The sequence below is a fragment of the Enhydra lutris genome, unplaced genomic scaffold (genome assembly GCF_002288905.1).
Source record: "Enhydra lutris kenyoni isolate GAN:26980312 unplaced genomic scaffold, ASM228890v2 scaffoldscaffold52, whole genome shotgun sequence".
Classification (NCBI taxonomy): Eukaryota; Metazoa; Chordata; class Mammalia; order Carnivora; family Mustelidae; genus Enhydra; species Enhydra lutris.
The window spans coordinates 12,013,843-12,028,515 of record NW_019154136.1 but is presented as its reverse complement, the minus strand read 5'-3'; positions in this window follow the sequence as shown (position 1 = coordinate 12,028,515).

Genomic DNA, 14,673 nt, shown 5'->3' with positions numbered 1-14,673 from the left:
CTACTCATCCATCCACCCACCCATCTATGAGTGCATCTATCCATCCATCCATCCATCCATCCATCCTTCCATCCATATCTATCATCTATCTATCTATCTATCTATCTATCTATCTATCTATCTATCCATCTATCCATCCACTCACCTACTCATCCATCCACCCACCCATCTATGAGTGCATCTATCCATCCATCCATCCATGCATCCATCATCCATCCATCTATATCTATCATCTATCTATCTATCTATCTATCTATCTATCATCTATCTATCTATCCATCCACTCAACTACTCATCCATCCATCCATCCATCCATCCATCCACCTATCTATCTATCTATCTATCATCTATCATCCACCCATCCATCCATATCTACACATCCATCCATCTATTCTTTCTTTATCTATATCTGTTATCTATCATCTAGTTAGCTGATATATATCACCTATCTTTGTATCTATATATATTTACTATTTACCTCTTCTAATTAACTTATATTTTATATTATAATCTATTTATTCTTATTTACTTATTATTATATATACTAATAGATGCATAGATGATAGACAAACAGGTAGACAGATATTTATAAATACACAAGTATTTAAAATGAAACACTTTTGGGGAATTAAAACAATGGGCACCTTGGTAAATACAGAAATTGCTGTCTCCCCCAAAATTGGCATTCGGTAATGGATCTGATTCCCTGTGTATTGAGTCTTTATATCAAAGTACATGTAGGGGTCATTTGTGGGGACACTCTCCACCCGCTTCTGAATCCCCAGTAGCACAGAGACCCCCTGTCCATGCCACAGCAGCTCCTAAGATTCACCATGTCCCCTGTGATTGCTAACGCAATCGGTTGTCTAATGCACACACGCATGTGCACACGCTATGGGTACCCAGAGGTCCTCCTCACCCCATGTCTCCCCAACCCTAAGCTGTGCTGGAATCAGAACTGACTGATACACGTAAGTCAGTAACTGAATGGATGCCTCAGTTTCTCTTATGGCCCTTGGGAAGAATTCTACAACTCTGACTGCTGATTTGTAACTCCAGAGATCCCATAAACAATAGGAGGGGAGTGTGTGTCCAGCTGCAGGAAGCAACTGAAAGGACATGGTGAAAGGCGACTTATTCCTGAAACCCCCTTTCGCATCATGGGCAATAAAACTGACCTCCTGGAGAATTACTGCATCTAGCTTTTCTCCCACTGCGGTTCCAATGCTTCTGGTTCTGTTTCAGGGCGAGGGAAGTAAAATGGACTTCAATCTGATGCTGCGGGGTGCACCTCTGCAGACACTCAGGTGTCCCGGGCGAGTTTTCTGATATTTGCTGGTGGTGGGGGGAAACCGTGCTGCATCTCCCATCCAGCAGCTTCTTGCACTGATGTATGTAGAAAGAACTCTGTACACAACCCTGTGTTCTCCTTAAATCACCACTTCCTACCTTCTTACTGAAAGCAACGTGACTAAATGTTCCTGAAAAATCATGACCATGTTTTAAAAATAGACGTCTTGCAAGTACCTTCTCCTTACACCAAAAAGGTTAGCCTTATCAATTGATTATTTAGCTGTTTTTGAAATGTATTCATGACGTGAAATATGACAATAGGATTGGCAGAAAGATCAGTGATTCGCATACAATTGAATCTTATGTACACTGATCCAAAAAAAAAAAAAAAAAGGGGGGGGGGAGGGACATTTTGTGCAAAGCCAAGGAGTTCAAAACTGATTTTCTCCTAAAAGGAAAGAGGTTTGAGAAGTTATTTTTTCCAAGTTTAGAAACCATTCAAACTTCATGAGTTTGCTGTTTTGATCATAATTTAAATCTCTTCCAGATTTCTACCCTTAGGAAAGAAAAAAAAATATGGCTCCATGCTTTTAGCACAGAAAGATCAAAATAGTATATTAAATACTCTCAGAAGACTTCTTGTACATATAAAAAATATTCACTGAGTTAATATAAAATAAATCATAAACAGATAGGCCGATTCACCCTTAGATTACACAAGCACCGGAGCATTAAGAAGATGAGGGATAAAAACCAGATCAATGAAAAAAAATATCGATTACCCATACAGAAACATTTAAAGATCTCAATTATAGTTCAGAGTTGCTACTAATACTCCCAACGAAAGTCAAAGTGTTCTGTGCAAACAAATGACATCATGTCTTCATGCAAGGTAGACTCTTGACCATGTACGTTTTCAAGGCTTTGCTGGAAATAAGGAGTAATGGTTGAATAGAGTGGGTTATGGATTAGGCAGTAAGGACACTGTACTGTGTTCAAGTTTAGTGACCAGCAAACAAAATGCTGTCTGAAACAGATAAATTCCTCTCACGGGGTCCAACTCTAAGGGGATTTCCTAGTCTATTCTATTCTAAGGAAGAGTTTTCCTCTTGGGTTTAGGAAACCCAAGCTGACCTTGGCCCATGACCGTGATGTAACCCATGTAGGAAGAACACGCTCCACCAGGAGCCTGTTGTAGCCAAAACCCACTACCCCTTGCCCACAGGCTCCCCATTCCGTCATGTCCCTTCTAGCTCCACAGAACCAATGATGAACTTCTTTTCCATGTTAGAATTCATTATAAAATAGACACAAAAGGTTCTACATCTCCATGAAATAAATTATTTGCTTGTTAAAGACCCATGTCAGTTATGCATCGCTGCATAACAAACAATCCCAATACTTAGTAGCTACAAATGACCACCATCTTGTTTGCTCACATTTCTGTGGACCAGCAATTCAGCTTGGGTCCCACTGGATGGTTCTTCTGCTGGTCTAGTCTAGGATTTGTCATGTGGCAGCAGTCAGCTGGCAGTTTAATGGAGGATGGATGGATGAGGCCAGCTGGGACCCACTCTCACGCCTGCCTAGTGGAGCTGCTGTCACCTGAGCATCTCTCTCATGGTGGCTCATCTCAAAGAAGCTACCTTGGCTTCTTCACAGGGGAATGTAATCTCAGGGCTCTAGGTTAAAGCCAGGACCACCTGGTAGGCATGGGAGTGAACTGGCTTGAGACCATCTAGTCTCTTTAAAACCATCGTGATGATGGCATTCACATGGGTGACCCCAGATAAGACCAACAGAAGGACTTCCCAATGGAGACCAGCACAAGCAGCTGATTCATAGAATTATTAGCAGGGACACCCGGGTGGATCAGTCGGTTAAGTCGGTTAATTTTGACTCAGGTCATGATCTCAGGGTCCTGGGGCTGAGCCCAACATTGGGCTCTGTGCTCAGGGTGGGGTCTACTTGACTCTCTTTCTCTCTCCCTCTGACCCTCTCCCTGCTCGTGGTCTCTCAAAATAAATAAATCTTAAAAAAAAAGAATTATGAGCAAATACAGTGTTTGTTACAGTGAAACATCAAACTTAAGAGTTGATTTTACATGTAGAAGTAACTGGTCCAGGAAGTGTCACCTGGGAGAGGCTGTTCCTATAACAAGAGCTAAAAACATCCTATATTGGTTTAGAAACTGAGTGATGCACAGAGTTTGGAAAAATAGTACTGAAATGGCTCCTGGAAGCTAGACAAGTGAATGATCACCTCTGCTACGTGGTGAAGAAAGAACACAACAGTAGCCTGCAGGAAATTCGAAGGTAAAGATATGCCTAATCATCTCAGCTTTGGAGAAGGTAGGGTTTTTCTACCTGAGCACTCTTGACATCTGGGGTCTGAAAATTCTGTCATCAGTGGTTGAGGATTTTTTTTTCTTTTTTTCTTTTTTCTTTTTTTTTTTAAGAAAGCAGAGAGGCAGGTAGAGAGAGGCAGGCAAGTAAGCAGAGAGGCAGGTAGAGGGAGAGGGAGAAGCAGGCTGCCCGCTGAACAGAGAGCCTGATGCGGGGCTCGATCCCAGGACCCTGAGATCATGACCTGAGCCGAAGGCAGAGGCTTAACAGTGGTTGAGGATTTTTAACAGCATTCCTGACTTCTGCCCCGTAGACTCAGTCCAGTGGCCATGAGTATAGAAGGTGCCACCTTTACGTGAAGAAGTTGGTAGTCTGCAGGTTCAAGGAACTGGCCTGCCACCACCCATAGAGCAAACTGTGGTCATTTTTTGGGGCTGCCATAGCCAAAGACTCTCTTTCTCTTCCAGAGGTTAGGAGTCTGGGAAAGATCTCCCGGTGCTAAAATCAAGGTGTGTCGAGGGTTGTGTTCATCCTGGAGGGCTCTGATACAGAATCCATTCCCTTGCTCCTGGAGGTGCCTGCATCTGTTGGCTCATGGCCCCTCCCTCGATCCTCAAAACCAGCAATAGTGGATTAAGTCCTTCTCAGACAGAGTTAGTCTGATCTCTGCTGCCCTCTTGGATGTCTAAAAATCCTTGGGGTCACTTTGGACCCACCTGGATAAGCCAGGATCCTCTCCCAAAGTGAGGGGTCAGTACATGAACCACCTTAACCCAACCTGCAATTTTAAATACCCCTTTTGTTCTGTAACCAAAAACATTCACAGGTCCTGGGAATTAGGATGTGGGCCCCTTTGCTGGGGAAACCATCGTTCTACCTACAACAAAAGTAAAGGAGCAGAATGAATAACTAGGGATAGAAGATTGGGAGAACAACATTGTTGTGGGAGAAAAGTTTTATCAGAAAGGTAGGAGTATCTGAAAAAAATCCAAGGGAGGCTTCTAGCCCTGCCTGGGTAGTTTGGTGGAAGAAATCTCACTAAAGTCACAATTGAATTTTGTGGTTTTTCCACAATTTTTCCACAATCAAAATTTAAGCAGCTCTAATCACACCAACTCTATTAGATTTACCATTGTCAGGTATAAGAAGGTAGAGTGGTTCGACGTGAAGAATTAGATTTTGCTCAAGACACACACACACACACACACACACACACACACACACACACACACATTCTAGTCTAGATTTTAGTGTGTTCTTCAGTAAATCTTTTTCTTAACTCTTACATGCATTATGCCACAAACAAGCGGGGGGGATCCCATAATAAAACCTAACAAAAACCCTCCATGGAGTTCTTGAAAGAGAAAAGAGAAGGAATATTTTGCATGTTTTCGATATAAACAGGGATTTCTCTCTAAGAGGGTAGAGGTGAGGCTTTCTAGGAAAGAGCCTCCACGTGGCAGGGCACGATCCAGTGGTTGCCACACACACTATTCCCTGTCCAGGCTCATGTGTTGGGGGGAATGTGCATATGTTTAATGAATTAGGTCATCTATGTCTATAGTTGGACCCATGTTGTGGGCTATAAACAGGCTACCCATAAGGTTCCACCATGTGAGAATTAATTTCTGCAGTGGAAGCAAGTCTTAAAAATGGAGGTGTAAGGGACAGATGCATCTGGGCACTACGTGTCTAGAAGATAGATACGGGTTATGTCATAAATGACTTCAGTGGGTGTCACTTGCAGGGCTGTCCTGTTCCTTGTGCATACGTAGGGGTTCACAGTCTATAGGGAAAGAGGCAGAAAGGCTGCTCCAAGCTGGTAGGTGATACACAGGACACATAATAGCGGCTAAAGAGAGGGTTTCCTGGAACGAGAACCCAAGAAACGCCATGATGTCCAGTGCTGAAATTGGGTTTTATTTGTCCAAAAAGACATGGAGAACCAATAGTATGCATGAATTCATGTTGTGAACCAACCAAGGCATGACACAGGTGCATAGAAAAGCCAACCACTTAACTGTCGCAGACGGTAGGTACTGGAACCATCAGTCCATAATGATAAATGTAATTCCTGTAGAAAGGGACCCATTTGTAAGGTCTCTGTCATTAAGACTAAGAGGTACGTGTTCGATTCTGTTAAAAACGGAAGGCATCAAAGCGTTTATCAACGGAAACCTTAATGTGACTGTGTGAATGTCCAAAAACTTAATCTCTTTCCAGTGTTTCTGGCACCTAACATGTTTTTAACTATGAATTCTATGCTGGATGTTAACATATAGTAGAGGGGGTTTTGTTTGGTGTTGTGTTTTGATGTCTGCTGGATCATTCTGGATGCACAAGACACGGTGTGAAGGACCATAGGGGGACCACACATCCAGGTTCACATGCAAAATGGCAGGCAAATGTCATCATTATGACATTGTGAAGTTCCAAGCATTAGTGGACAATGACTACATTCCTAGACAGTTAGGGAGAAGACCCTTTGCCAAGCTTCTTCTTGGTTCTATTGGTGGTTCTGCAAAGTTATACAAACATATTTGGTTCTATCATTTTAGGGCAAACCAACTTGCAAAGCCATAAAACTGGACCCCATGCCAACGTCTAGAGAATGTTGCTACTCTAACCCTTGCAAGAGGCTGGCCCATATGTTTACACAATTGCCCTCTGCATTTGTGGGTTTATGAGTCAATGCATGCAGAGCTAGAAACGGGAGCTGCTCATCATGTGATGGATGGATGTTGCATGCCTTGGGTTGTACAGAAACAGCCGTAGCGTGTTCTCTGTGACCTGAGAATGTGTGTTCTTGGCATAGCTGTGCTGTGGTTCTGGTCTCTACTGGCCTTAACGTAAAGGCTCTTGTGTGTGAGGAAGCATTAGAGGAGAAAGGTTTAGCACACCACACACCAAAACTGGGCTATCATGGAAATGCTAAGGGAAAGCAATGCTGTTTGACCCGAATTTCCCCCTTCTACCTATAGAAAGCCCTGTTCTGCTCCATTGGCCCTTTGGAAACCCATGCCCTTCCTATTTATTTGGGTAGACCAATCCGATTACCACCAGCCCCAAAGGCATACCCTACAGAGAGGATGGGCAAAAACCCCATTAAGATTGGCTTTTTAGCACTAGATTTTTAATAGTTAACATATTAACTCATTAAAAGTCTCCGGTTGATGTTGCCTTCTTGAAAGAACTGAGCCATGCATTGCCACTGAAAATCCACTAAGGTCTTCCATCTCTGAAGCATCCTCTGCACCCAACGTCGCTGAAACCCACACATGGCAAAGTGGAGGAAATACTTGAAATCAGCGTCAGATACTGGTCTTTCTCTTTCCATATGGTGTTCGTTCTTTCCCGAGACTAGTTACAATGAAGTCAGCAGGACGGCTCATTCTGGACCACACCTAAGATTGCAGGGTGATGACCACTGTCCAGCGGTTCGCAAGGGACAGCTGTTTGCAATTAAAAGCACCACACTGATAGGTCCGTAATCATCTTCCAAGGGCTCCATCCCTACTGCAGATTTTCTCAAGGTGAGGGGCCAGTCTTTATTTTAATAGTCCAGCCCACAAAGGTTACCAAATTCAACATCCAAACTTACATTTATATTGGAGCAATTTGGAGAAAAAACAAAACAAAACAAAACACCCTTCCAAAAAACACTGCCTTTGGTTTCCCCCTTTCCTTAGCCAACTGTCTTTGCTGAAGTAATTTTAATCCTTGTTTTTGTGAGTGTCAGTGACTTTTACCCAGAAGGATCTCATCAAAAACATGTTGCGTTTTAGTACAAGGATAAAGGGGACTCGTCTCCTGTTTGTTTTCTCTGTTGTTCATGATTATGGAAGAAGGCTGCCTTTTCTAAGTTGCGGTTGGAGACAAATAGTTTTGAGTCTTCCCATACTGGGGACACGGTGTGGAACAAATGGAAGGACAAAAAGTGCCATCAGTTATAATATATACAAGGTGACATGCATAAAGAAATAGCGACCAAGTTCTGGTTAAAATGAGCACATGAGATTGGGTTGGTAAGTCCACAGGTCCTCCAAGGACTGCACTGGGCACAATGCAACAGCCTGACCAAGACGTTGAAGAATTTATAGTGCTGGAAATTTGGCAGAGAAAGGTTAGGTGGAGGTGGCTCAGGGAAGGTGGACATGAGGACGGAGGACAGTCTTGGGCTGCCATCTTGGCATTGACTCTCTGTATGGAGGCAACCCCATCCCAGGGAGCTTCCTTCTCAACCACTTCCGTACACAGGAGACAAAGAACTGCCCATCCACGGGAGGGACTACTGGGGGAGGAGATGACATGGATCTTTCTGAAGAGCATCTACTGCAAAATCGCGACAGATATTGCGAAATCACGACAGATATTGCGAAATCAGGACAGAGTGTGTAGACACTAAAAGCCAGGCTGAGGAACCAATGAGGCTGGTTCCCAGGACGTTCTCAGGTCCATATTGCATCACAACCCACAAAACCTCAAGTCCAAGAAGCAGAAAGCAAGCTCATTGAGGCAAATCTCGGAGCAAGTGTTGAGTGCTGTGGGAATGGGCTGTGGTGGTTGTTTTGTTCTAATATAGAGGTGAGATCCAGCTAAGCCACGAAGAAGATTCAGTGAATCCAAGCTGACAAGCCTGTCCAATGAAAAGAAATCCCAGAAGGAAAAGTCAAAAAATAACTTTTCTGAGTTAACACAGAAGACCTGAGTCAACAGATGAAAGGAATTCACTGAATTGGAAGAAACCACAGATACGCCATTAATTCCAAACCTTAATTCGAATGACAAAAGTAACCACAGTCAAAAGGCTATAGGCAAAATATATATAAAACTATAAATAATAAAAATGAAAAAATATAAAAAATTAAAATACAAAATGGTGCATGGGAATCTCTGAGAGGCCACATACTCAAATGCCTGCTGGGTCCAGTTGGGCAGGTTGGTGACTGAGGCATGTGGCAGTACAGAGACGTGAGTCTGAATATTAAGACTTGGAGTTGACTGCTATGTCACACTGAATAGGTTCCAAATGAGAGTTTGTGTGCTCAGATGCTGGCTTCAGGGACCGTCTGATAATTTACAATGTATATTATTACTTATAATAGACGGCCAATATAATATAAAATAATAATATGGAATTATAATGCATAATTGTCATTTCTGTAATCCAAAATCTGTCAGTAAATTCAGAGTTAAACACTCTGGAGACCATATACACAGCCTGGAAAGTCCTGTTTGTCCCACGTAACGACTGCATTGTAACCGGCAAACTACCCTCCTGCCTCCCGAAATTTGGCGCATGCTCAGCCCCTCCCCCAACTGCACCCCTTGCCTTATCTTTGTTCTTCTGTTTTCTCTGCTTCCTGTGTTGTCTCTCTCTCCTTGGCTTCTTCCATTTGGATCTCTTTCTACCGCCTGAGCTGGTAAGCCCAGGGCCAGCAGAGTGATAAACCTTAGATCTGCACCCTACTGTCTTTGTTAGGAAATGCACGGGGAAGGTGCTAACACGTGGTGCCAAATAAAGGCTCTGCAGAATTTGAGTATTGTCACCGGGCTACATGAGATGGCAGTGGTCTTAGAAAGGGGAGAAGGAAATGGGGAATAAGCCCCAATAGGGAGACCAGAACCCCACACTATTCCAGGCGTCGTGGAGGAAGAGCCAGGGAGAGGCTCCTGGTGGTGTGTATGGCTAAGGGTTTTTGCCGTGAGTCCAAGATCCAGTGTTGGACTGTCTCCTCATCTCCCCGTGTCGCTCACAAATGCCGATGCCTAGAGCACACACAACTCTGATTTGGGGGGCATGATGAGGAATGACAGACATGATGGAGGGGACTCTGACCCCTGGTAATATAAAGCAGAAAGGACAGTGGGGTGGAACCAAGTGCAGGAAACTTGAGAAGACATAACTTGGAGCATGTAACCACCATCGCCACCCACCTATGCCTCCAGATATCTTCAGAAGCATATGGAAGAGCACCAAGAACCCTTGTTGTAATGGGATTGCTGAAATTCTTTTATCTGGCTTTCCAAGGGAAGGGTGAGGTCCAATATTTGGGGAGCTCAAAGCACCTACAAGAGACTTCCCAAGACCTATCTGATGGGACTCCCACCGAGGGCTCTAGAGATGGCTTCAAGATGATCCCAGGCATTTTGTAAACCACTCACAACCCTACTCTCCTCTTCAGAACCTCCTCTCATACACCATCCTGCCTTCCCTTCCGTAAGCCATCGTCAACGGGAGTGACTGTGACCCCCTCTTCCAGAGGATAAGGGACAATGCCTAGCGATGGTTTTTGAATGGCACAACAGGGGATGCTCCTGGCATCTGCTGGGTGGACACCATGCATGTCACTCCACACCATACAGTATGCAGAATGTCCTCCCATAAAGAGTGATCTAGTCCTCAGATGTTGTGCCAAGATGGGGAAACCCTGACCTAAATCCATCATGGTGTCCCAACCTCCAACATCTCTTTGGTTCTTCCATGTTTCCCCACTCCTGTGTGTCTTCTTGCCTACATTCTAGTTATTTATATAAATGTGTTGATATTCTTACTTAGACCTCCATACCAGGAGGTGAGTTAATCACCGGTCTTACAGCCACCACCACCAGCAGCAAGATCTCCCCTTGTTGATGTGTGTCTTTCCCTTCAGCCACATCCCCACCCCTAGCCCAGCAACCCATATCCCCCGACCCCCGCCCCGCAATCCATCTCACATCTGCCCTGAACGGTGCCTATGTCTTGTAAAGTACGCTGTGAGTATGTGTTTTTCATTTATATAAATAGCACTGGGCCATAAATCTCATTCTGTTTCTGAAACACTCAACAACATGTTTTTAAGACCTAATCATGTTCCCACGTTTCCAACTATTCTGCTGTACCTCTCCAGGCATTATGCGTCACCCACGTTTTATGAGCTTTACATGCTGACGGCTACCTAAGCCGCCCTTGATTTCTGAAAAGCACGTGTAATACGCTGGATGTGTCACTTATGCACTTCTGTAGGAATTTATCCGGGATATATACCCAACAAGGAATATTGCCAGGTCCTGTCTACTCATTTAGCAAAAATCTAGTCTGGCCGGAATGCTCTTCAGAATGTCAACCCCAACACCGATCATCACCATCAGGGCAGGAAAGCTGCCATTTTCTCATACTCTGGAGACAACCAGGTATATTCTTGTTTTATGTAGTTTGCAATTCCAAAGCATACAAAAATGCCTCTCACCCTCTCACTGTTGCTTTAACGTGCAGTTCCCTAGTCATGAATTTGTTAACAGAGTTTACTTTTTTTTGCATTCCCTATTCTTTACTTTGCCTGTTTTTCTATGGGGTTTCCATGGGTTTTTTTTGTTGTTGTTGTTGTTTTTCCGATTCATTTGCAAGAGTCTATCTATATTCTAGATAAGACTTCCTTTTCTTATATGTGGATGTTACAAATAATTTCTTCTATCCTTTCAACCATTCATTAAACTTCTCCATGATGCCCTTGACACAAAGCCTTCATTTCAATGAAGAAGTAAAATTCCTCAGAATATTTGCTTTCAGGATCCTGCTTAAGACATCTTTGCCCACTCCAAGGTCAAAAGGATAGTCTACTTCCTTTTACTTTATTTGATCATCAACACGTAAGTGTTTAATTCATCTAGAGGTCATCTTTGTATGCACTGAGAAGGTGGGGACCCCGTTTTGTCTTCCGTCATATAGTGAACCAGTTTCTCCAACACCATCTTCCCAACAATTCTCCCCTTCCCTTACGAATGCACAAAGTCCTACTTCTCAAGCATCAAAGGGCCATATCAAGAAAGCACCAATTTGGGGGAACTCCTCTGTGTCCCATTTTTGTTTTGCTGCCCTCACCACCAATGCCTACATGTTCTTGCTACTTCAGTATTTAGGGACACCACCCTTGTGGGACAAATCCCCACTCTTTGTCTTGTCCACCATGATGGACTTGGCTTGTTTCAGATGTGTTCCCCTCCCCCCCCCATATCCTTTAAACTAGTTTAACAATTGCTCAAAAATATCAGTATCTTCCCTGGTAGTGCATCTGTATTATACATTCATTTGAGAAAGAATGTTCTTCTTCAGGGTAGCTTGGGGTACCCCAAAAGGACAGCATGAGATACAAGCCATGTGTGGGCACACTGTTGTGGGGTGTGGTCCCATAGAGCAAGACACGAAGAACAGAGGGGCAAAGCAAAGGAGGAAGGGCCAGCAGCGGGATGCTTCTCTGGTTTGCCCATCACCATGGCCGCGTCCCTTTGGGATGGAACATTCTAAAGAATGTAATGGCTTCTGCCATGGATTGTACACATTCTGCCAAGTCTGGCAGAAAATTAACTCCTTTTAAAGGCTCCCTTGCATCTTGCCGCACCCTATCTGGTCCCCTAGGCAATCGTCTGAATATGGCACACACCACCCAACCTGCAAGCAGGGAGCTCCGTTCTCCTACAAACTCTGCACGTCACCAACGCCTGCACATAACCACCGTGTGTTCTGTGAGAGTTCCCGGAGTGTCCCTCTCTTCTCCAACAAGACATGCCTTCCTCCTCTATGGCACGCACTTTACAACTCAGCTGAAGTCACCCAAGTGCAGAGACGGGCCAGTCCATTCTTACTTCTTGTTCTTCCCACATTCCTCTACAGACACTGAGGTTCTGGAAATGAGCTTCTGCTGGACCTCAACTGTTTCATTCTCATACAAAGAGGAGCGTTTCATACTCTTGTAGAATCACCCCACACACACACACACCACACATGAAATATGCATCATTACTGACATACTTATTAACATGACTTGCTTAGTTTTTTAAATCACTCTGAAATCATATCACATCTTCCTCCAGTATACAAGCCTAGGGTGTGTCCTCTCCCCTTACGCTATTTCAAAAAAGCACAAAGACGTAATCTTACTATCACCTTCCTCCCACAATAGAGGTTTAGAGTAGCTTGTTTTTTTTTTTTAAGCATGGCCTTGGCTGCAATGGCATCAGCTAAGACCAGAAGAAGAACAGACAGAAGAAGAAAAGCCAGAGCAGAAGGTAAAGTCCACTGAACTAGGGTGGGTTACCACTCCTACATCGATAGCTCACACGTCCTCCTCTGTAGGATTCACTGATTCTGCCTCTTCCGTCTTGTGTATACAACTGTTGCCAACACACGGCTCTCCGTGTCTCTAGCACCCTGAACCACCTGATCACATCTTGGTTCCTGTCATTTCCCTCCCTCCTTCCTACCTCCCTTCCTCCAGGACCTGCACCGATGAGCCTTTTGACAACTTCACTTCTGTTTTACAGCTCATGGCCCCACCTGCCATTAAAGTATTTCAGGTGAACATTCCAAAGCCCCATGTCCTCTGGTCCAGGAAGATCGTAACTCTGAGGTAACCTGAAGACGAATCTGTACCATCGTTACTGGTCCAAACTTCTTCTGTTGACGAAAGCCATGCTTGTGGGTTGGAGCCACCCAATCCAGAGGTCTCCATGGTGACCATAAGACACATACTCTGGCTTGTATGCCCTCTTTTCTAGAATCTCAATAAAAACTCAGGTCCCCTCAATGCTCTGTAGATGCACACGTTTGTGTCAAGCAACAACCACCTCGGTGAAAGCGGGTATGCCCTTCTCTTGGTGGCCACGCTTGGATTAAATAGAGCCTTTTGCCTTCTGAGTCACTGTTGTACCAAATCAAAACGTCACGACAAATGGCAGGCCATTGAATTTATTAATTCAAAATGCTTTCCTTTGCCCAGAAAAATAAAGCCCACTTGTATAAATATGAGAAGGTCGGGAAAGAACTGTTTACTTATTATTGTAAAACCTTAAAGACAGTAGGAAGTGACTCTCGTGTTTACTTTCTCAACACCAATTGATATTTAAATCCACAGTGATGGCAGGAGGAGGGTGAGAACCCGAATGGACTGGCCCTCGTAGACAGACAAGTCCGATGAATCTCTTCTCTCTCCCATGTTGAGACCTCTGCCAAATCTGGGATAAAAGCCAACCCCCAAAAATTTTTGCACTGTTAGCAAGAGGATTAGGACATCCCGGGAGGATTAACTTACAGTGTCATGCTTTGGGGTGTCTTATAGGATTTGTTAAGATTTGTTTTCTTGAAGTCGATCTTATTTAGACGTTTTTTTCTGAGTAAAAGCATATGGAGATCACAGGATGATTGCTCATTTGTCCCAGACAATTTGCAACAATACCCTTTGTGGAGGGCTGCTGCTGGTTTGGCTCCCAAGAATATGGGATGCCCGTGAGTACCAGTATATCCAAACATTACGTGGGACATACTTATCCTTACCATGAATACACTAACCAGTCAAATCAGAATTTGGTGAGAATAATAAATGATTTCTAAGTATAAGTAAGAGTTTGGGGAACATGAATTATTTTTACAATATAAGTATGTTCCATGTAAATTTGGGATATACTTATACTTAAAAAAATATTTATTATTTTCAAGTAAAAGTAAATACATTTTTCAAATGAGTAACTTTTAAAAAAAATTATTATTATGTTATATTAGTCACCATTAAAATACATCATTAGTTTTTGACGTAGCATTCCAAAATTCATTGTTTATGTACAATACCCAGTGGTCCATGAAACACGTGCCCTCCTTAATACCCACCACTGGGCTCACCCAACCTCCCACCCTTCACCCCAAAAACCCTCAGTTTGTTTCTCAGAGTCCACAGTCTCTCACGGTTCATCTCCCCCTCCGATTTCCCCCAATTCACTTGAAAGGGAACTTCCTTCTCCTAATATCCTCCTAATATCCTTTGAAAGTAGAAGTATGTCCCATGCAAATGTGGGGCAGACTTCTACTGTAAAATTATTCATGATTTACCCAAAATCCAACTTTAAGTTGGGACATACTTTTACTTTAAAAAAAATCATTCATGACTTATCCAAAATTCAAATTTAACTGAGCCTCCTATATTTTATCTGGTAAACCTACCTTTATGAGCAGAAACTATAGCTTTTGTTTCTTTTTTTTTTTTTTTAAGGAGCAGATGATACTGGA